Here is a 21,036-nt window from a genome sequence, read left to right on the forward strand (position 1 = left end):
TTCTTTATCTTCATCTTTGTCTTCGTCTTCTTCTCCCTCTTCCTCTTTTTCTCCTTCTTCTCCTTCTCCTTCGGCTTCCCACTCCTCCCAAAGGTCTTCTAGACATTTGGGTCACGATGCATGTTCAGATGACTTGGAAAATGGTCCTTCCTCGTCCACGGTGGGGACTTCCCTGTCCACTCCCTGCATCTCCGTGATAACCCCAGGGGATGCAAAGATCTGTGTCGAGACTGGACACCCAGGACCATGGACTCGAGCAGCTGAGCCAGCTTGTTGTGCACCAGAGCACCTGCTGCCTTTCCCTGGTGGAGAGCCGTTGGCGCTGGGAGCTGCCCACGCAGTCAGGGGTCCACGGTCACCGTAGTGTCCCGGCCACCTGGGAGCCCCTGCGCTGGACAATTCTGGAAGTGAGAAGCAAACATCTAGCACCTGACGCGACGGAAGCTTATACGGGTCGGCAGCTCATTTCATAACAATGGGCGTAGCAGGGAGGTTAAAGCAATGCCGTGTTGTTCTTTTGGGGTCGGAGCAGGGAGAGAACCTCCATTCGTCCCCCAACCCCTCCATCCCATCCCCTCAAGATCCCACCTCGACATCACCAGTCAGTTTACTTTGTGGTAGAAGCTTAAATGCTGAAATTCTGCGGGGGCAACCAATCTTCAAACGTGGAAACCCCGCCTGAACGGGGGTGGGCACGTCCTGTTTGGCAGGTGGCCCCACAGCACAGTGTCTGCGTGCAGGTGCGCAGGTGTGCACACGCCTCCATCAGGGCTAACGACAGCCCCCCTCCAGCGCCCGGGACCAGACTGAAAGGGCAGGCAACCCACACCCTACGGGGCCGCTAGGTGGAGCCATCAGACAGGCGTAAACCCAACTGAGGCTGTAGCGCTGTCGCCTGCATGGGGACGCGTCCCAGGAGCAGAAGAACCCACAGGACACCCTCAACCCCGGAGGGGAGGGGGGTCCCCGTCAGACCCCAAACCTCACGGTGATGATTCTGCAGAAGCGTCTCCCTATGGTCCTTCCCGTCCCGAAGGAAAGCAAGCTACGGTGCTGCCAACCAGCCAGACGAACGCCCCGGGGGAGGAGGCCGCCACCGTAAAAGCATCAAAGGACCCGCGCGTAAAGCATGAATCGGTGACCCTGGACGTGGCCGACAATATGCAACAATTGCCTTGATGCGTTTTTCTGGTACCCCCAAAGGAGCACACAAAATCTGCCTTTGTAACTTGAAAATGTAGGATTTGTGTTGAAGACGGGAGTTTTCCAAAAAAAGAGAGAGAGAGAGAGAGAGAGAGAGAGAAAATCACACTTCTGTTCTGACCCACATCTCACGCCTTTTTGGAGCTTAGGACATGATTCTGTAGGAACCCTGAATTATTCTGATGACCGACCCCCCACGGGATGGCGGGGTTCAAACCTCACCGGTGACTCTGTCCTGCTGCCCCTGTTCCCCCCCAACACCCAGTTCAGCTCTCTGGTTGGAGAAGGGGCACAAAACTACCTATCTCGGAGGGATTGGCTCTATGGGACCTATTAGAACGCCCTCAAAATGCCACCAAAGAGTCACTGATTCATGCAAAGTATCTGCTTGTTGCCCCAAGTGCCCCACAACTGCATTTGCACCCCCTGTTGGCACGTCCCCACCTCCCGTCCATGCTGTCTGATGATTGAGGAGGCTGAGCACGCGGGGATTCCTACACCAAGGCATGCGACGTTTGCAAATGATGCAGGCTTGCTCGTTGCACACCCAAGTGACAAGGCCCTGGGACAGATGCCGTTTGCTCACCTGGCTTTCCCTGCTTTCTCTCTGGAAGGGCGGGGGCGGGCAGCTCTTCCAGACCTGGACACCGTTAGCACCGCTCTCCCCATGCACCATTTTTGGACGAGCTGTCCCTGAGGGCACGTCTGTGGTGTGTGGGGGACTGTGTTCCCCTCCGATTTTCACTCCGTGTCATCTTGTACTTGTGAGATCCTGTGAAAACACAACATATACATATGGACGCTACGTGACGGTTTCCTATAGAGCCATTTCAGAAGGGACTCCTCACGCACGTGGCCATCGGCCCTCGTTCCTCCAACACGTCTCACGGCCGTTGTCCGGTTTTCCCAAAACCTGCCAAGGGTCCCCATCGACCTGAGTCAACCTGACAACATGTGGATCAACCCCCATGCCTGACGTGTCATATTCGGAGAGCGCTGGACACGTCCAAGCCCACGGGAACACACCCCCCCCCATTCTGCGCACGGCATCCTGGTGCGTGAAACATGATTGATCATTAGCTGTACCGAGCACAGAGTCTAAACGGGGACGCAGCGGGGGCACCTGGGGGGCCCAGTCGCTTGAGCTTTCCGACTCTTGATTTCGGCTCAGGCCATGACCTCTGGGTCCTGGGAGGGAGCTCCGCTCAGCACAGAGTCTGCTTCTCCGTCTCCCTCTCCTCCTCCTCCTCCTCTGTCTCTTTCAAATAAATAAAAGTCTTAAAAAAAAAAAAAAACATAAAAAAATGGAGACCATGAACCCAATGAGTCGTGTGTAGGACGCCTGGCGTCCAAGCATCACGCTCTGCTGGGTGCTCCGGCGACGGAGTCGAGGGTTAAGGTGCATCTTCCCCGGGATTGGACGCAACCGCCGTGCTTTCTGGATTCCCCCAAGCGGCACAGAGAGATAGGTCAGGATGACTCATCCTTCCCAAATCGGGAAGGGCCCCTCGCATCCAAGACGTGGACCAACACGAACTTATGCTCAATGCGCATTTCAAGAACCCATCGCTCCAGAAAGGCAGCTCAGGGCCCTTCACAAAAAGGGGGGGGGGGGGCGGGCCGGGGGGGGGGGGGGAGAGACATAACGAGATGCCAGCCTGATTCCAAAACTTGGGTTTCCTTTCGCAAAAATAAGCCCACGAGTGTACGTATTATTTCGTCTTTTTCATTACACAAAACGTCTCGTGCTATATAGACTCTTTGGGAATTTTGTTTTATTTTTTAATATTTTATTTTTGACGCCTTAGTGAAATTCAATCTGCCAACATCTCGTATGTCATTTTTTAAATGATTAAAAACGCCCTTTCCTGTGGTGTTTGTAGTCCGCTCTCAACCCATCGCTGCTGGGATGAAGTACAAAAATACAAGCGTGCACTGAACTCTGAAGGTGGCGTGAGCTCCATGAGCATATTACTCCCGTGATGATGCGGTGAGTGTCACGGATATGCGTTTGGGGACACAGCAGTGATCCCGAGAAGGTGAGGGATGCCTCCTTGTGTGAATGAGCCCGACCTACTCGGCCGACGGGCTACCTCCGCTCCCCTTTACGTGCAAATCTTTCTAGTGTCAGGCGCATCCGGCAGCAGACAAAAATGCGACCAACCAACCTAAACCGTGTGGGTTGAAATCCCCCGAGAGCCTGTCCGTAAAACCTTCACTTGGAGCAAACAGCCGGCTTGCCCTCCTGGCCTTTCGGTTGGTTTTCACCATTTGCTTTGTGCGTCGCCCGGAAATACCACGTCCGTGCGCACCTGAGCCCGCGCGGAGCCTTCGCGTAACCAGCCATCGTCATCGTCACCACCGTCGTCATCACTCGGGCATCGACCAAGAATAAAAATAACCCTGATTTCAACCTCCTCAGACCGCCCATATCTACACGCTAACCAGCCGCATACAAACCGGAGGTTCGTGAATCCCGGTGTTTTGCAAATGATTCCTGCAGCCGGGAGCTGGAACCACGGCCTCCCCGAGTCGCAAGGGGGCTGAACGTTGGCTGACTGGGCGTGAAGACCCCGGGGAGACGAGAGCCCCGAGATCGGCCGTTCTCAAAAGAAAAAAAAAAAAGCAACCGATGAGCAGAACTTGGCCAAGCTTCCTATGATTAAAAAAAAAAAAAAAAAAGCAACACATTTTCGCGTTCAAAGGGAAGCTCGGGGAGGAGCAGTTATTATTGGATTACTCGAGGCCACTGAGGCAAGAGCCAGAGAAGACGCTGTCCAGAAACGCTCGGGAGCGCTGTGGAAGCTGCTCTGTAACACGCTGGACCCGGCCCAGCGCTGTGCAGGGTTCGCCCGAGGCGTTGAACGCGGCCCGGACACCGCGCAGGTGGCCGCACACACGGCCGTCCGCCTGAGGTCGGTCCACACCGCGTGCCCCACGCCCAGCCACGTCCCCACCCGCGAGTTTGTACGTGCAACCGTGCTCGGAGGTCAACACCAACCTGCTAGGCTGCTCTGCCTTCCTGTGTTAGGTAAAGACACGTGCTCGGGTCACCTTGCAGGACCTCCGACACCTGCCCACTTCCTTTTACCCGAAGGAACAGGCCTGGCTCCCCCGTCCATGCATCCCTGGGCGTCTACGGCTCTCCATGCCTCACCTGCCGCCTGGTGTTCTGCAAACACTTCTGACTCCCACGTGTCCGTCCCCAGCCAGCCCCGCGGCGTGCACACGCACGCACATCCCAGAGAGACGAGAGCTTCCAGCGCCATCCAAAGGCCCGCCTCACATGGGGCAGGCACCGCATTCTCTTCCACCCTAAAGCTCCAGTGCAGCGCGCACGCCCCGCAGGTCACAGGCCGCGACCACCCAGGAGACAGCGAGGCAGCACCGCGATCCGGCCCGCCGGTGCAGCTCCTGTTCCCTTCCGTTAGAACGCAAGGCCCGTGGGGTAAGTGAGCCAGCGGGGTGCCTTTCCCGGGACGCCCGCCTGCACTGCACACCTGCACACCTGCACACCTGCGCGTGCTGTGTCGCTCCGGGCTCTGTCGTGGGCGCCCCGCAGGCTCTCTGCACCCAGAACCAGGTGGAATGCACCACGTCAGGGACTCTGGCTCCGCTCCCTGAGCGTACTCCTGAGGAGCAGGAGCTCTGAGCGTGCAGGAGACACAGAGACACCTGGGCCAAGGGGTGTCTCCACTCAACCAGCCTTTGCCTTCCAACCAACGAACAGCTGGAGGCTAGCAATGCTCGTGTGCAGAGGGAGAAGCTGGAGCCCCTCGAAAATGCACCGTATTGGCACACCTGCCTCTGGCTCAGGGCACGACCCCGGGGCCCTGGGATCGAGTCCTGCATCGGGGTCCTGGCGCAAAGCCTGCTTCTCCCTCTGCCTGGGTCTCTACCTCTCTCTCTGGCTCTGTCAGGGATAAATAAATAAAATCCTTAAAAAAAAAAAAAAGGAAAAAAGAAAATGCACAGTATTGAGGCAGACACTTCATGGTGATACTAGCAGGCCACTGGACATGCCATATATATGGAATCGAATGGGACACGCATACATATGTATGTATATGGGATGCATATATATATAGGAATATGTAAATATTCACTAGAGATGCATATATATACAGGATCTATATGGGAGATGCATATATATATGGGATCTATATGGGAGATGCATATGTACATACAGGATCTATATGGGAGATGCATATATATATACACATACGGGATGTACATGGGAGATGCATATATATGCAGGGTCTATATGGGAGATGCATATGTGTACGGGGTCTATATGGGAGATGCATATACATATATGGGATCTAGATGGGAGATGCACATATACAGAGAGAGAGAGAGAGAGAGAGAGAGAGATGGGACTGAAAGCCCCCTGACTACACGTCCTGCAGCTGGCTCATTTGTCTTGCAAGGATCTTTCCTGCCCTCCCGTTGCGGCCCGCCTCCCTTTCCACAGCCTGCAGAGCCAAACACAAGCCCTTGGATCCGCCCTCCCGGCTGCTGCGTGTTGCCCATGTGGGGCTCCCCGTTTGCCCCTGGTGGGGAGGGGGGTGCCCTGCTTCCTAGGCCATCCTGGGGGGACAGCCCTGCCTGGGGTGCAAGCATCGGCCAGCAGGATAGGCACGGAGCCGGCAGGGCCGCTCTGGAGGCCACTCCTGACGAACGCGTCCCCACGCTGGACCCATGCAGCCCCCCAGTACCAGCTGTGGGCTCAGGGGGAGACCGCGTCCACCTGGGCCACGTGATGGCTTCCTTCTGCGAGGCTCTCAACGTCACACATGGTGCCTGTACCTACAGGGAGTCGGGCTCACACACAGAGTGTGCACCCCGGCTCCTTCTACCTCCCCAGGGACCCGGGGATGGGGTCCTCGCCTGCATTTCTGCGGGGCTCTCTGACTGCTGCTCAGCAGGTGCACGTGACAACTGCTCTCACACACGGTGGACCGGCCAGCCGCTGCTCCCTGGTGTCGGGGGTGGTGGAGACAGGACCCAGAGCATGCTGGGCCTGAACTCCGTGCCCTCCGGCTCCGGGGTTGATGTGCTGCTTGTCTGGCACGGAGTCCTCCCCTAGGCCCCACATCCTGCACCCCCAATGCGCCACATCCGCATCCAGGACAGTGAAGCTTAAGGCCGCCCGGCTGGGTGGGTGGGTACCCCCTGCTTTTCCTACGACTTCTGCATAAGCCTTTGCGAGGGGGGGGGGGTGTCCCTCAGCATGTTCTGTTGACTCGTGGTCCTGGGAGTGGGCCCACCAGGCATCAGCCCTTCATGCAGCCCAGCCTGCAGGATAGGTGTGAGTGTGAGTGTGTGAGTGTGAGTGTGAGTGTAAGAAGGAGCTGGGGGCAAGGTCCCTGCTCTCCTCTCCATGGCCCAGGACGGGAGCCTCCTGCCACCGTGCGGAGGGGGCTTCCTATGGAGCCTCAGAAGGCTGCCATCCCCGCCCCCCTCCCCGCATCCCGCGCTGGGGTCTTCATCTGTCCGTCACAACACAGGGCGCCCCTCTCCCCCTCCCCCCGGCTCCTGACACCCTCTGCTCTCCAGCCGCATCGCCAAGCAGCTGCTTGGACGCAATCCCGCAGCCCCCTCCCCAGGAAGAAGAAGGAAGGGGGCGCCTTCCCTGCAGCCGCCCTCCAACCTCGCCATTCGTCTGAGCGCAGCGCAGCGTGCCAGCGGCGGCGGCAGGGGAGGGGGCTCCGCAAAAGGGCCAGAAGGGGACCCCCGGGAGGGGTGGGTGGCGCGCAGAGACGGACGCGGGGGGCCCCCCTGCAGCCTGCCATGCGCCCCCCGGGGCGGCCTGGGGCGCAGGGGTCGCGCGCAGGAGCCCCGCAGCCGCAGCGCTCCACCCCCGCCTTGCGCTCGCCCCCGCGCCCCCCGCCGCCCGCGTTCGGCCGCGCGCTGCGCCCCGCGGGGCCGGGCTTCCACCTGTCACCGCGCGCCCGCCGCCTCGCCGCCGCCCAAGTTCGCGGGGACTTGTCGGGCGCGCCGCCTCCCGCTCCCCGCCCGCGCCCGCGTCCTCGCCCATGGCCGCCGCCCCCGCCCGCCCGCCGCCCGCGCCCCCCGCGCCGCCCGCCCAGCCCCGCGGCCGCCGGGCCCGGTGAGCCAGCAGCGCGGCCGAGCGCGGGCGCCCGTCCCCGGCACGGAGCACTGCGGATGCGGCGCGGGGCCGGCGCGGGGCTCCGGGCGCGCTCGGGGGTCGTGAGCGCCGCGCCCCGCGCCCCCGCGCGCCCCCCGCCCGCCCGCGCGCCCCGCCGGGGCCATGCAGTCGCTCATCTCGCCGGTGACCAAGGCGATCCTGGTGGCTCTGTTCATCTTCGCCATCCTGCTCATCCTCTACGTGATCCTCTGGTACATCTGCCGCGATGTGGACTGCGACCACGGCATCTGAGCCCCGCGGCGCCCGGGCCCCGCCGCGCTGAGGGCGCCCCGCCCCGAGGGCCGCCGCCGCGCCGGGCATGGGGGCCGCGCGCCCCCCGCCCCGGGCCCCGCCGCGCGCCCGCCGCCGCCTGCAGCTCCGCCACCACCGCCACCGCCACCTCCAGCGCCGCCGCCGGGCCGTGACCTTCAGGATCGGAGCGCCGAGAGCCGGTGAGTGCGCGCGGGCGGGGAGCCGCAACTTCGCCGGGGCGCCGCGCGCGCTGCGGGACCGGCCCCGGGTGGGCGCTGCGCCCCGACTCCCTCCCGGGCAGGCGCCGCCCGCGCCTGGGGTCCGAGGGCGCGCGGGCGCTCCAGCCGCGGGGCCACACCTGCGCCGCGCGCGCTGCCCGGTGCCGGGGCCTCGCCCGAGGGCGCGGGGACCCGGGCGCTCAGTTTCCCCCCCACCCCGGGCAGCCCTGCGCGGCGAGAGCTGCGATTGCAAACAACACTGCACAGATCGGTGGGGAGGTGGGTGCGCCCCACCGAGGAGGCCCCCCACGAGGGGGGTGCGCAGCTCAGGAAGGGGGCTTGCTTTGGAGTCCCCGCACCCCTGCCTACCCCCCCCCCCACACACACACGACAGACACCAATGGGACCAACGCGAAGCTTCGCCCTCCACCAAGCGCGCCCGAGCAAGTTTGTGACTTAAATAAATAGCTTGTTAGCTAGAGAGAGAGAGAAAAAAGAAAAAAAAAAATGCCTCCCTTGGAACGCGGGTGTGCACAGAGGACCTGCGAGGAAAAACAGCGCGTTTAAACCGGCTGCCGATGCATGCGTCTGCAGACACTGGGGTGCCTTCCCGGGGAATCAGGGCGAGCAGGGGGTGTGGGTCCCCCTCTGCTGCACGGGCTGCCTGCACCTCACACGCCCCCCGGGGAGGGGGACCTTGCAAAGCCTGCCCTGTGCCACGCATTCCCCTCATGCTTTTTCCCCTCCACCACTTCCAGCCGCTTGAGGGTTAAGGAGAGCGGAAAAACGCAGAGACTCCTTGTCCCCGGGAACCTTGCGAAGCCCAAAGCGGGGACCAGACTGTCTGATGCGGCGTGTGTGGGGCGGGTAGGATTGGGGCTGGCGCCAGTGTGGTGGTGTTTCTCCTGTAGTTACCGCGGGTGTGCAGACGCTGAGTGATTTTGCAACACGGGAGGGCTTGTTTCCAGGATCCAGTGCGGGAGGACGCCGGGGAGGAGGAGGAGGAAGAGGCTGGAAGGCCCATTTCCAACATGAGGAAAGGGATTTGAGAAAGCGCAGAAAGGTTTGCAGAGCCCCCTGCGCACACACCCCTAACGCTGCCACTGGTGCAAGTGCATTATTCGGGGATTCTGGGGAGCTGCCCAGATAGAGCTCCTCCGAGATACAGGGTGCATGTCTACAAGGCCCTGCCCCGAACCCAAAATCTCCCCAGGGACCCCATGCACACCACACACACACACACACACACACACACCCCTCCAGCTCCACTCTCCAAACACCAACTCCGTCCCAAACAACGCCGTGGTAACGGTGCACAGCTATCTGTGAGAGCTTTGGGAGGCAGCCCCGTGCCCCAGGCACCAGGTGAGATTAGGCAGCAAGCGGAGCGTAGACGCTGGAGGACCACCTCCCAGAATGCGGGGGCCTTGGAATGGCTCCCGCAGAGGAGGAAAGGCCACCGGAGCTCCACGCGTCTGCATCCCACGCACAGCACGTGAATCGAGATCCAAAATTATACCCAACACACACACACACACATGCACACAGACACACACCCTGTGGGCTAGTCAGTCGGGGAAAGCAAGGCGACCAACACGACATGGCGTGGGTCTCGGGTGAGCCTCCCCGAGAGGAAATTGTGGTGTGTGTGTGTGTGTGTCTCCGTGTGTGTGTCTGTGTGTGTGTGGTGCAGGGGGAGCTGGGTCACTCCCAGGGCACGTCTCGGAGGGACGAGAAAACACAGTTACAATGAAAATAGTCAAAAATTATATAAGTGGCAGCCTCCAGGATTTTTCCATGTGGCCGGGTGGTCGGTCCACGCGGCGAATGATGCGACGCCTGCTGCACACGCAGGAGTTGACGCTCTGCTGACATCCGGTGACTCCCGAGGTCCGTGCACCCTGCCCCTCCCCGGGAGGGTTTTGCTCACACGCCATGTCCATCGCAACAGAGTCGTGTTGATTCGGTTTCCCGGAGAACGCGTCCCCGTCCACGAGGGGCTCCCCGGCCGCACAGGGGGCGCCGTGAACGACTATTGAGCAAAATGTCCCCACGTGAGAGTCATGAGGACATGTGCTGGCAGGGTCATCACTGCCTGAGAACACAGCACAATTCAAATGGCAGAGGCACACGTGGTACCGGAGGCTCCTGCTACAGGAACGGGAGTCCCCACCCTACACGGACCCCCGAGGAGCCCGGGATACACCGACCGGAGCCCTGCAGGCCAAAGGGATCAGAATAATTCACATTCCACAGAGCCCCTCTGGGGTCTGCAAACGCCCTTTGCAGGGGGTGGCCCTCTGGGTCTATGTCACCGTCCTGGGAAGAGGCCACCGTGTTGCAAGCATCCCCGACTCCGCTCTGGAAACCAAGGCAGGTGGAGGCGGTTTCCTGGCCAAGGTCACACGGCTGGGAAGTGCAGGGTCATCCCCGGTCAATGACGGATTTGCACCCGGAGCTTCCGGGCCGGAGACGGGGCGCATTTCTTTCACACGTCAGCCCTCTGTCTGCTTCTGTGCAATTAGTGCCCGGTTCCCCGTCGCGTCCGTCAGGGCTCATTCGGATCCACCGGCCCCCCGGTGAGCCTCTAGATCATGCTGACCCCGTGGGTTATCTCGTGCCTAAAAAACAAAAACACAAGGAAATTTCATTTGTTTCAAAAAACACTTCACATCCCTTAAAAATCCGTCTTGGGTCCCGTAACATAAAGCCCGAATCCACGCAGAAGGATGATCCGGGAAAAGCCTAAACAGCGTGTCAAGACAGAAATATCTACAATCTCTCACCTTCCTCATTTTCTAACGGGCAAGCAGACACACGGTGGCTTGCACCACTGCCAAAGAAATAAAATTATAACCAAAAAAAAAAAAAAAACCCCTAAAAAACAAAGCCCGGTTTCCCATAAATAACCACGATACCTCATATTTCAGAGCGAGGCCCTCGCGTACAGGACGTGAGGCAGAAAGGGTGTGCTTCCCACAGCGGCCTGCGGTCCTCGCGGCAACCGGGTACACTCATGATCCCGAGGACACGGAGCGGGAACGTGAGGCCACACCACGAGGTTATGTAACTTGCCCGGGATCGCCAGAAAATCGGCGATCGTCTCCAGGCCGCTGAGTGCACGCACGCACGCACGGCCGTGTGCAAGGGGTGTGTACCTGCGTGTGTAAACAACATCTCACATCCGGGGCCTCTCCCCAAAGTTTTACATTGTGTTTCTGTTGTCAGCCACTGTTTCTCTGTTAAGTGGTTTTTTTAATGGGATACAAACAACCACTTATCATATATTTCTAAGTGTGCACACCCAGGCCTCAGTGGGGAAAAATAAACAACGTTGCACCGATTTCTTCATTAATATGGATAACCAGCATAGGAATGGGGGGGAAAAGATGGAATTCAGGAGGGTGGCCCCAATTTGGAAGCTGATTATTCACATTTAACAATAATATTTCTGTTTTAACTTTTTTTTACGGGTGACAAAATACTGTATATTTCTAAGTAGTGCACACGCAGGTTTTACTGGAAAAAATAGACAAGTTTGCACCAATTTCTTCATTAATATTGATGACCAGCGTACAAATGGGGGGGGAAAAGAATGAATTCAATAGTGTGGCCACTTTTTTTAAGCTGCTTATTTGGGTTTAACAATAATATTTCTGTTTTAAGTTGTTTTTTTTTTTAATGGATGACACAATAACCACTCACTATATATTTCTAAGTAGTGCAGACGTAGGTTTCGGGGGGAAAAAATAAACAACTTTTCACCCATTTTTTAAAATAATATTGATAACCAACATACAATTGGGAGAAAAAAGAATGAATTCAGGAGTACAGCCAGGATTTGGGAGCTGCTTATTCGGGTTTAGCAATATTTCTCTATTAAGTTATTTTTTTTTATGGATGACAAAGTAACTACTTGGTATATATTTCCAAGAAGTGCACACTCAGGTCTCAGTGGGAAGAAATATACAACTTTTCACCCATTTCTTCATTAATATTGATAACCAGCATACGAATGGGGAGAAAAAGAATGAATTCAGGAGTGTGGCCACGTTTTGTAAGCTGCTTATTTGGGTTTAGCAAAAACATTTCTCTTTTAAGTTTTTTTTTTTTTTTTGGTAGATGACAAAATACTGTACATTTCTAAGCAGTCCAGACATGGGTTTCAGTGGAAAAAAATAAACTTTTTACCCATTTCTTTGTTAATATTGATAACCAACGTACAAACGGGGGGAAAAAGAATGAATTCAGGAGTGCGGCCAGGATTTGGAAGCTGCTTATTCGGGTTTAGCAATAATATATATCTTTTAAGTTTTTTTAATGGGTGACAAAACAACTACTTACTACATATTTGTCAGTAGTTCCCCACCAGGTCTCAGCGGCAAAAAATATACAGGTTTTCACCCGTTTCTTCATTAATATTGATAACCAGCCTACGAATGGGGAAAAATAAGAATGAATTCAGGAGCGCAGCCAGGATCTGGAAGCTGCTCATTTGGGTTCAGCAATAATATTTGTCTTTTAAATTTTTTTATAGATGACAAAATAACTGCTTACTATATTTCTAAGTAGTGCACGTCCAGGTCTCAGTGGGAAGAAACACACAACTTTGCACCCGTTTCTCCATTAATATTGATCCAGGATGGGGTTATTGTGCAGTTGCTAAACCCGAATCTCATTGCTAAAACTGATAACAAATAGGAAAAAAAAAAAAAAGCCAATGAATTCAAGAGTGTAGCCACATTTGGGAATCTGGCGGTCATGGTCCTGGTGCCAGGGGAAAAAAAAATTGTTTTAGAGCAATGTTGTCTTAATGCTTTATGTTTTTGAACCTGAGAATGGGTTTATGAGCGCTGAGTGGATGAACTTTGGATCCTGTGTCGTTGACGGACGGTTCCCGGGACACCTGTCGTGTGGCTCCTGCGGCCTTGCTGCCCTGGAGGGTCTGCAACGGGGCAAAGAGGGGCGTCCTGCGATCCGCCACTTCTTGGGAAGGATCATTAATAGGAAGGAAGAGATTCCATGTGCTTGTGGAGATCAGAGGAAGGGAAGCAGGACACCGGGCATGCAGGAGGGGGCGTGCGTGACGCCAGCAGAGCGGCTGGCTGTCCTTCGGCGGAGAGAACGTCCTCAGTGTTACCATTCAAAGGTCGGGCCCAGGCTGCCCCACACGTGGCCAGGCGGTGCTCGCTTGTGGGGCCGTTGGCTGGGGCGTCACCCGGGGCAGGGGGCGCTCGGGGGTGAACAAGAGAGCGTGCATCCCAGCTCTTGGTCCCCGAAGCCCGCGGCCCACGCATCCCAGGTGCACGTCCCCGAGACACAGGACTCCTTGGCAGAAGCAAACGTTTTAGCATTCAACAGAAGTGACGTTGGGCGATTAAGAACACCCAGGACGTCTGATCTTTGCTTCCAAACCTCTTTTGAGTTAAAAAGAGGAGAAATAAAAAGGAATGCCACTCGGTCGGGGGAGGTGGACAGCTCTCACTCGTGTCTTCTCGCGCCGAGCGCTGCGGCCCAGATGCTCACGTTTCGGGGGCTGGGTTGCAGGTGCCTCTTAGAAAGTGGGGGGCGGGAGGGTGATGGCCAGCACGAAGGTGCGGGCCGAGGGGGGCAGCCAGCCCAGATGGGTCGTGTGGGTCACGCGGAGCTGCAAGGGGAACGTGCGACAGCGCGTGGACGTGTATGTGAACGTGGAAGGGTGCCGTCGGGCACGGGAGATGGGAGGTGCCAGGGAGCCCGCGGCTGCCCATCTTGCCCATCCCCGAGGCCCCGGCGGCAGGAGCGGGAATGCGTCAAGGCTTGCAACGAGCAAAACCATCCCGTGCAACGAGACACACGCCTGGAGGGGACTTGCAGACAGGGGGTCCGTCCGTCCCCGCGGGGACTCGCCGGCGCCCGTGCTCCCCGTCTCTGCCACGTGCGGTGGCATCTTTCAAGCCACGCCAGCCCTGCTGAGGCCCCCACACGCACGTGGTGCCTTCCGGGCGGACGCCAGGAGCTTTGGAAAAACCTCAGCCTCGTTGGTCGGAGCCAAGTCCGGGAGGGGAAGGAGTTTGCGAGCCAATTTAATAAATGTGGCTTTTAAGCTCAAAATAGTGTGAGCGTAAGGGGAGGGCTGGGCAGGGCGGGGAGGCCGTTCCAAAAGGCTTCCAAAAATACCGGGCTGCTTTGAATCTGCGGGCGGCCCCGAAGGGAAAGGTCAGCCACACTTGTGCGCAGGCCGGTTGTTCCCTACATTCTCTCCATTCACACTTTCCCTCCGAGTGGGGGCTGGGAGCGAGCGCCGCGGCGGGCTGGGCGCCTCCCGTGGCCCTGACTGTTGGCCGCGACTCTCACGTGAGCCCTGGGGTGAGCCGTCAGCTGGTTGTCCCCGCGCGGGTAGGAGCGCCGCGGTGGGAGCTGTGACCGTGGAGACCCGAGGGCCTGCGGCCAGGGGCCCCCCTGTGTGTCACCCACCCTCGGGCCAGACTCAACCTGGCGTTCCGTGTGCCTTTGCCCCCGTGGGACCCAATGCGTGGCGATGGGCCTGAGCCCGGAGGCGATCGTGGAGCATCACTCCCAGAAGACGTGCACCGCCGCCGCCCTGAGTGCCCCCGCCCCACGGAGCGAGTCTCAACAGAATGACCGCGTCGGGACGCTCAGCCGCCATCGACGGTGAAGCAGGAAAATTCGGAGACAACAAGCACGACAGGAAAAATCAAGTGCGTCGTAGCGTGGGGAAGATGGGGGGGCACACAGGTGGACGTGTGGCACTGAATCCTTCCCAATGCGGTGCTTAGAAAGGCGGTGTGAGTGTAGACTTTTGCTGCGGGGGAACAGGGTGGTAACAAACTGACACAGAGTGGCCACTAACTGGCGCCGAGTAGTAACAAACCGGCACAAAGTGGTAACAAATCGGCACACAAGCTTCCGTCTGAGAACTCGGAGACACGCCCTGAGCACGCTGGGGGATTTGTGTTTGCTCGTGTGTGGTTCATCTGCGAGAAATTCCGTGTGGGCCCACACAGCTGCACGCAGGTGGGCTGAGCAAAACAGGCACGTGCGCATGCACCTCTCTCATTGTGATTTCTGTCCACCCGGGACCGGCTGCCCTTCCCGGGTGCAGGTACGAGCTGCACACCCTCGGGATTTGTCCAAGCCCACGAACAGACGTGTCCGGGTACGCGGCCACGTGCATTCTAGTGCGTGCCCGTCTCTTGACGCACCGAGTACTGGCAAATCCGCGCTCATCCTTTGCTGAGATTCCTATTTCTTCCCCCGCCCCCCACCATGCATCGGTGACACATTTCTCCGGTATCATGACCCTAATGCCATGTCCCTGTAAACCATTTGGTCATTATTGCGGATTTGCGTGGCACCGTGATTCCAAGAAACACACACATCGCCTTCTTGCAGAACCGACCGACCCTACACACTTTCCTTTGTGTTGATTTATTTTGTTTTAATTTTCTGCTTCTTTTTTTTTTTTTTTCTTTTCTTTAGGCAGAGCCCCGGATCCTAATGCTCCGGAGAAGCTCACATGTCACTGTGCAAAACAGGAATTAGCGGTTTGAGGTTTTCCTCTGTCCGGGGGTTCTTTCTCTTTTTGTCATATCGTTGCGTTTCTAGGGTGCAGAGCCATGAGGAGGGGCTGTCTTATACCAAAGGAATTATATTTAGGAAATAATTATTCTTCTCCTGGAATAAAAAAGTCCCCTAGGCCGCGTCTCCAGCACTCGGGGTTTTATTTAGTCCAGCGTGCTATAAAGAGAAGCTGCTTCCTCTCCGAGCCGGGTGACCTGTTTTGAAGCCTACATTTCCCCACTCCTGGCGGCATCCCCAGTGGAGGGAACTTCAGCCAACCGCGTCTCTGTCTCCGAACAAAGCAAAAACGAGGGAGGTCCAGATACTAACCTAGAAATCATCTGGGGTGCCCCGTTTAGTCATTAGTTGCGTTCCGGAGTGATGGCTTGTCTGTCGATCCCAGGTGGCGGGCTCACCGGGTAAGGCGGGGCGGGGCCGGCCTTTGACCAAAGCTTCATTTTGTGCGGGATCACCCGTCATTGTCACCCAGGGGCAGTGTGTGTGCGTGTGTGTGCATGTGTGTGCGCGTGTCTTGAACCCTGTTGTTCGCGTGTTTGGACAAAGACAAAACAAAACTCGTGTGCACGTCAGAGGGATGGCAGCACGTGAACCGCGCTTATCTCCTTGGTCCGACGGTTATCTGAGGCCTCTGGGTCCCTATGCAATACTGCACTGAGATAATTTATCAAGAAATCAACGAAACACCCAGTTTGGAGGAAACGGTAGAACTGGGAATTGGGCAGTGGGGCCCCTGCTCCAGTGTTTAGCTCAGTGGAAACCGTGTCTCGTCGCTGCTGCGGTCCGTGGCTTCCAGACTGGAATCGGCACACCCGGGGCGGGGGGGGGGGGGGGCGGCGGGTGGTGAGGGGGCTGAGAGGAGCCCCCTGCCCGTATGCAACTCAGATGTTCTCAGGAGGAGGATCTTGCCCCAATTTGAGAGGCTGCCCCGATTCTGAGAGGTGCCGTTGAGACAAGGAGGTCAGAACGCAGCTGAGTTATAAAAAAACAGAGGCATGGAGCACGTTCGGGCCCGGCCGCGGGCCACTCTGCGGTTCCAGACGGTCCGGGCAAGCCCGGCTCCCGCACGATCTGCATCCGCTTCCCGCGGTTGCCGTGCTGTCTTATCCCAAGCGCACGCACCCTAAAACACCAGAAGTTTCTTCTCTGGCACTTCAGGAGGCCAGAATGGCAAAGGCAGTGTAACGGGAATAAAGTCAAGGTGCGGGCAGCCGGGTCCCTTACGGAAGTTCTGGAAGAGGATCCGTGCTTGCCCCTTGCTGCCGTCATTTCAGGATGGCGCAACCATCCCAGGGCCTTCTTCTGGGGACAGCTGGGAGGGGACCAGCTATTCGCAGGGCTTCCTTGAGGGTCAGAGGAGAGGAATCCAACCAAGAACAGGACGGGTGAGAACTCTAGACCTGCTCTGGCTGATACTGTAGCCCGCAGCCGCAGCGGCTACCAAGCACTTGGAGGTGGCTACACCCACCGAGCGCCCCGGGGTTTTAAATTGTGCTGAATTTTAATTGATTCCAGTGCCACTCCTCACGTGGCTTGTGGTCACCACCGAGGCCCCTCTCCTGGTCATGTAGACACCGTCTCCTCCTCGTGTCCTCACGTGGTCGTCCCTCTGTGCATCTCCATGTCCTCATCCCCTCTTCTTATAAGGACCCCAGTCCTATCAGATTAGGATCTATCCCCAGTGGCCTCATTTTGCCTTAATCCCCTCTTTAAAGCCCTCTATATCCCAACAGAGTCCCATTCTGAGGTCCTGGGGGTGAGGGCTTCAATACGTGACTTTTTGAGGGGGACACAATTCAGCCTATAGCAGTCACTTAAAACCTTTGCTGACCTCCTTCCCTGGTCCAGGAGCCGCAATATCTGCCAGATGTGGCTCATATTCCCTGAGTGTAAATTCCCGGTTGGGGAGACGGCAAGGTTATTTGATAATAGCGGTACATTTTGATCCACGCTGGAACAGAAGTCTGGGCAGGCTGCCATGAAACACCTGGTAGACAGACCGCTCAGTCTCTGTGCTACAGAAACATGGAGTTGGAACCCAAGTAGGGCCGGGGCGGGAAGTGGCGGCGAGGTTTCTCAGAGGACATGACCCCCGGTGGAGCCCTGAAGGGCAAAAAGCGGTCCTCCAGAGGGCCTTCCAGGTCGAGAGAGAGCGTGCACACGCACGCAGAGACGCGCATGCTGTGCCCGGGTCGGGAGGCGCTGCAGTAGTTTCTGCTCCACACGTCGTGGTCCGGAAGCCAGTGAGACCTCATCGTCATGCCCCACTTGGGAGCCCCCAGGCCCTGAGTCCGGCTTGGTCCTACAGGTTCAGAACATCCTATCTGGGAAAAACTTTGCGCCACTTTCTGTCCAAAGTGGAGGGGCTCGGGGTCAATGGGCATGAGAGGCACGGGGGTGGGCAGCTGCCTGTCTGGCCAAGTGACCTCAGAGAACATTATCAACCACCTCTACATGTGGTTGTTCTCTACATGTGATATTCCTGGCTGGGGGACGGGCCCATACAACGTGAGTGGGTTTACACATGACCAGAGGATCTGCTTCTTTGATGGATGATGGTTGCTTTTTGGGGTGGGAACCCCAAAAAAGAGATTAGCAGGGACTGGGAGTGCCCCACTAGGCTACACGGAATGTCTCCTAAGGCTTGAGATGGCCCAGATGGCCAGATCTTGGTTCCACTTGGTCCAACCATATGCAGAATAGAAACAATCCAAGAACGGAAAATTCTATTTATGAAGGCGCATGTCAAGCCCCCTCCTGCCTTTTTTGTGAAGGTAAATCCCAGACTTCTATTTGGGTGTCACTACTTCTAACCTAGTGCCCTTGACCTGCCCCGGGACCCATCCAGGACGCCATATTTCATTAGTTGTCATGTCTCCTTAGGTTCCTCTCGGCTGTGATGCTTCTTCGACAATTTCTTGAGGAATTCCTCATATTCCTTGTTCTTTTTTTTATTTTTTTTTATTTTTTTTTCATATTCTTTGTTCTTGATGACCTTCACAGCTTTGAGCAGGACTGGTCAGGCTTCTTCTTCTTTTTTTTTTTTTTTTTTTTTTTTTTTTTAAGGATGTCTTCTATGGGGATTTGTCTGAGGTTTTGGCCATGAGCAGACTGGGGTGATTGGTTTCTGAGGGGAGGACCACAGAAATGAAATGCCATTCTGGGCACATTTTATCAAAGGTACCTACTGTCAGCATGACTTACCGCTGTGGGTATTGATTGTCATCATCTGGCTGAGGTTCTATTGGTCCAATTTCTCCTCCTCTTCCCATACCTTTTGGAAGGAAAAGGGCTGTGTACAGCCCACACTTAAGGATTAGGAGTTTACCTTCTTGAGGGTGGAGGCCCTACGTCAGTTATTTGGAATTCTTCCGCACGGGACATTTGTCTCTTCTCCCTCATTTGTTGGTATGATGCAATCATGCAGGTGCATCGGTATGGGCTCCTGTGGATATTTATTTTACCTGTAGGGTGACAACCCAATGGCATTTCATTTTTATTCTCAAAGTGTCGCGGTGTTGGCCATTGGGCATCTCTTTCGGGGTGGCTTCTGCGTCCCTTTGACATGTCCCCAAACATTTTGGGTTTTGAGCGTCTCCTCGCTTTCTAGGACTACAAGATGCTCCAGGCACATCCTTTGTCTTTCAAGTGTGAGTCCTGGAGCTAGCCAGTTCTCCAGGGAGACCCGGTTTCTTTGATTTGAGCTTGCGTTAGGAACCAAGATGTGGACACTGGGTGAAGTGGCTTCTCAGTAGCCGTGAAGACTGCTCACCTGTTTTTCCTCTTACACATTTGTTTTCTTTCTTTCTCTTTCTGCCTGTTTAGGGCCCCTGAAGGGACGGAGAGCTCCGGTGGCTGTGGAGCCTTTGTTCACCTGTTCTCCAGGTACAAGTCAAGAGGTTATGAGAACATCTCCATCGTGGGCCACCGGCAGGCCAGGACTCCAATGTAGAGGGGTGGATCCCTGGAGGTCACTGCTCAGCCCTTTTCTGGAGACTGCCAACCAGCATGCCATCCCAGCTGCGTTGTGGGGGTGAAGGGTGGGGTGACCACCAGTGAGGGTGAAGGCCACCCCCCTGTCACTCATCTTGCCAAGCCATTACCAGGCGGTCAGGACTCATGGGCAGTGTCTCCTCCGGGGCCATGCTGGCATCTGTAACCTCCACACACCCCAGTGGTCCCATCCAGCCATCCCTGCCCGCCCGCCTGGCCCACTCTGTTGTGAAGTTCTCATCAGCCTTCCCCTTGTGCATAGTCGTAACTCACAGGGGCTCCAACGCCCGTAGGGCAGCCCATCGGAAGTGTCTCCTCTTATTCCCGGCTAGAGACGTCCAGAGGACAATCAGCTTCAGATCATACCATCGGTAAGGTAGGTGCAACTGGGGCCTGACACACTTCATCTCAGAAGCAATCCATGCTGTAAAAAAAAAAAAAAAAAAAAAAAAAGTACATGAACCGCCCCCAGTGCTTTCTGGCCTCCTCCTGTGTGCAGAGCAAATGCTCAAAGGAAGAGACACAAGGAACTCCCCATCCCCCTTGTTGCCAAGATATCCCAGATATCTTTGTCAGTCTGTTGCAAGGAGAAGGAACCGCGCTCTGGAAGAAACCGAATGACCCCGTAAGACACAGACTGGAGATTTTGCACATGGAAGAAGAAGAGAGTTGTGGAAAATTCTAGAAACACGCCTAGCGTTAGTTACATTTGGACTCTCTACAATGCATCAGGCACTTTCTAAATGGCATCATGTGGCAAACGTTGCATTGCCCTCCGTCTGGCAGCCACGAAGGACTTTGAGGTCGTTTTCCTCTGCTTGGTTGAAAACCCGAGGGAAACCAGATGACAATTCAGGTGGGCCCTGCCACGCGGGGCGTGTACGCGTCTCCATGAATGTACTCGGCGGTGTGCAACCCGGCAACGCCCACCCCACCCCCCATCCTGTCCGTATGCACCCTGGTGAGCATTTTATACACTCTCCTCTAACGCTACCATCGTTCTGTCTCGCAGGTGTGATGTATGGCGCCTCCGTGTCGTCCTGTCATAGCTTCCGCCTCCCCACGCGGAGGGAGGCCACAAAGACAAAGCTGAGACATTATGGCTATTCCAGAAAATAAAATATTTTTGAAACCGCACGGCGTAGGTACAGATCTTTGTGTCATTGTGGTAACACAAGTGTGGCAACCGTGCCCGCCAGCACGGTAGCGCTTGGGACACGCAGAGAGAGGGTTCAGTGTCCCTGCAGACGGGCCAGGGCAGGAAGGCGTTGATCACATGAGGCTGGCATCGTCTAGTCTCTGCGTGCTTTGCAGAATGAGACACCTCCCGAGTGCTTCTGATAGGTGTGAAAGGGTGTTGTTTCTATTAAAACAACCAGGATGAAAAAGCAACGGCAGACACTTGGTTTTGAATTTAACACCAGAGCTCTTCTGAGGTCATCTTCCTAAATGAGGTCAGGTTTCCCCCGTATCTCAGGAGGGTTCAGGAAGCCCCTCACCTCTGGGCCTACAGAACCGCGCAGGCCCACTGCCCTCAGTTTTCACGGGGCGAGTGCCTGATTTCTGAGCTGCCCCTCTAGGGGACACATCCCCCCCATTAGACGCAAAGCAGGCCCTCAACGCGACCCAGAACAGGAC

The 21,036-nt window shown here is 56.5% G+C and overlaps 2 long non-coding RNA genes across 6 annotated transcripts in view; one reads left to right on the forward strand and one right to left on the reverse strand.

Annotated features, from left to right (window-relative positions):
* LOC144309079 (uncharacterized) overlaps nt 1-6,721 on the reverse strand; it is a 33,282-nt gene extending 26,561 nt beyond the window's left edge. For 3 of the 5 annotated variants that reach the window (XR_013375208.1, XR_013375204.1, XR_013375205.1), the window contains exons 1-2: nt 3,664-6,721; nt 1,790-1,975 (exon numbers count right to left, since the gene is read on the reverse strand). This is a non-coding gene — a long non-coding RNA (uncharacterized LOC144309079). The remainder of the gene's footprint in view (nt 1-1,789; nt 1,976-3,663) is intronic. The other 2 variants (XR_013375206.1, XR_013375207.1) reach the window with 1 other exon arrangement.
* A 575-nt stretch (nt 6,722-7,296) lies between these two features.
* Nucleotides 7,297-20,535, forward strand: LOC144309080 (uncharacterized). The gene is made up of 2 exons (XR_013375209.1): nt 7,297-7,806; nt 19,231-20,535. It is a non-coding gene; the product is annotated as an uncharacterized LOC144309080 (long non-coding RNA).
* Nucleotides 20,536-21,036: the final 501 nt, after the last annotated feature.

The sequence above is a fragment of the Canis aureus genome, chromosome X, assembly GCF_053574225.1.
Source record: "Canis aureus isolate CA01 chromosome X, VMU_Caureus_v.1.0, whole genome shotgun sequence".
Lineage (NCBI taxonomy): Eukaryota > Metazoa > Chordata > Mammalia > Carnivora > Canidae > Canis > Canis aureus.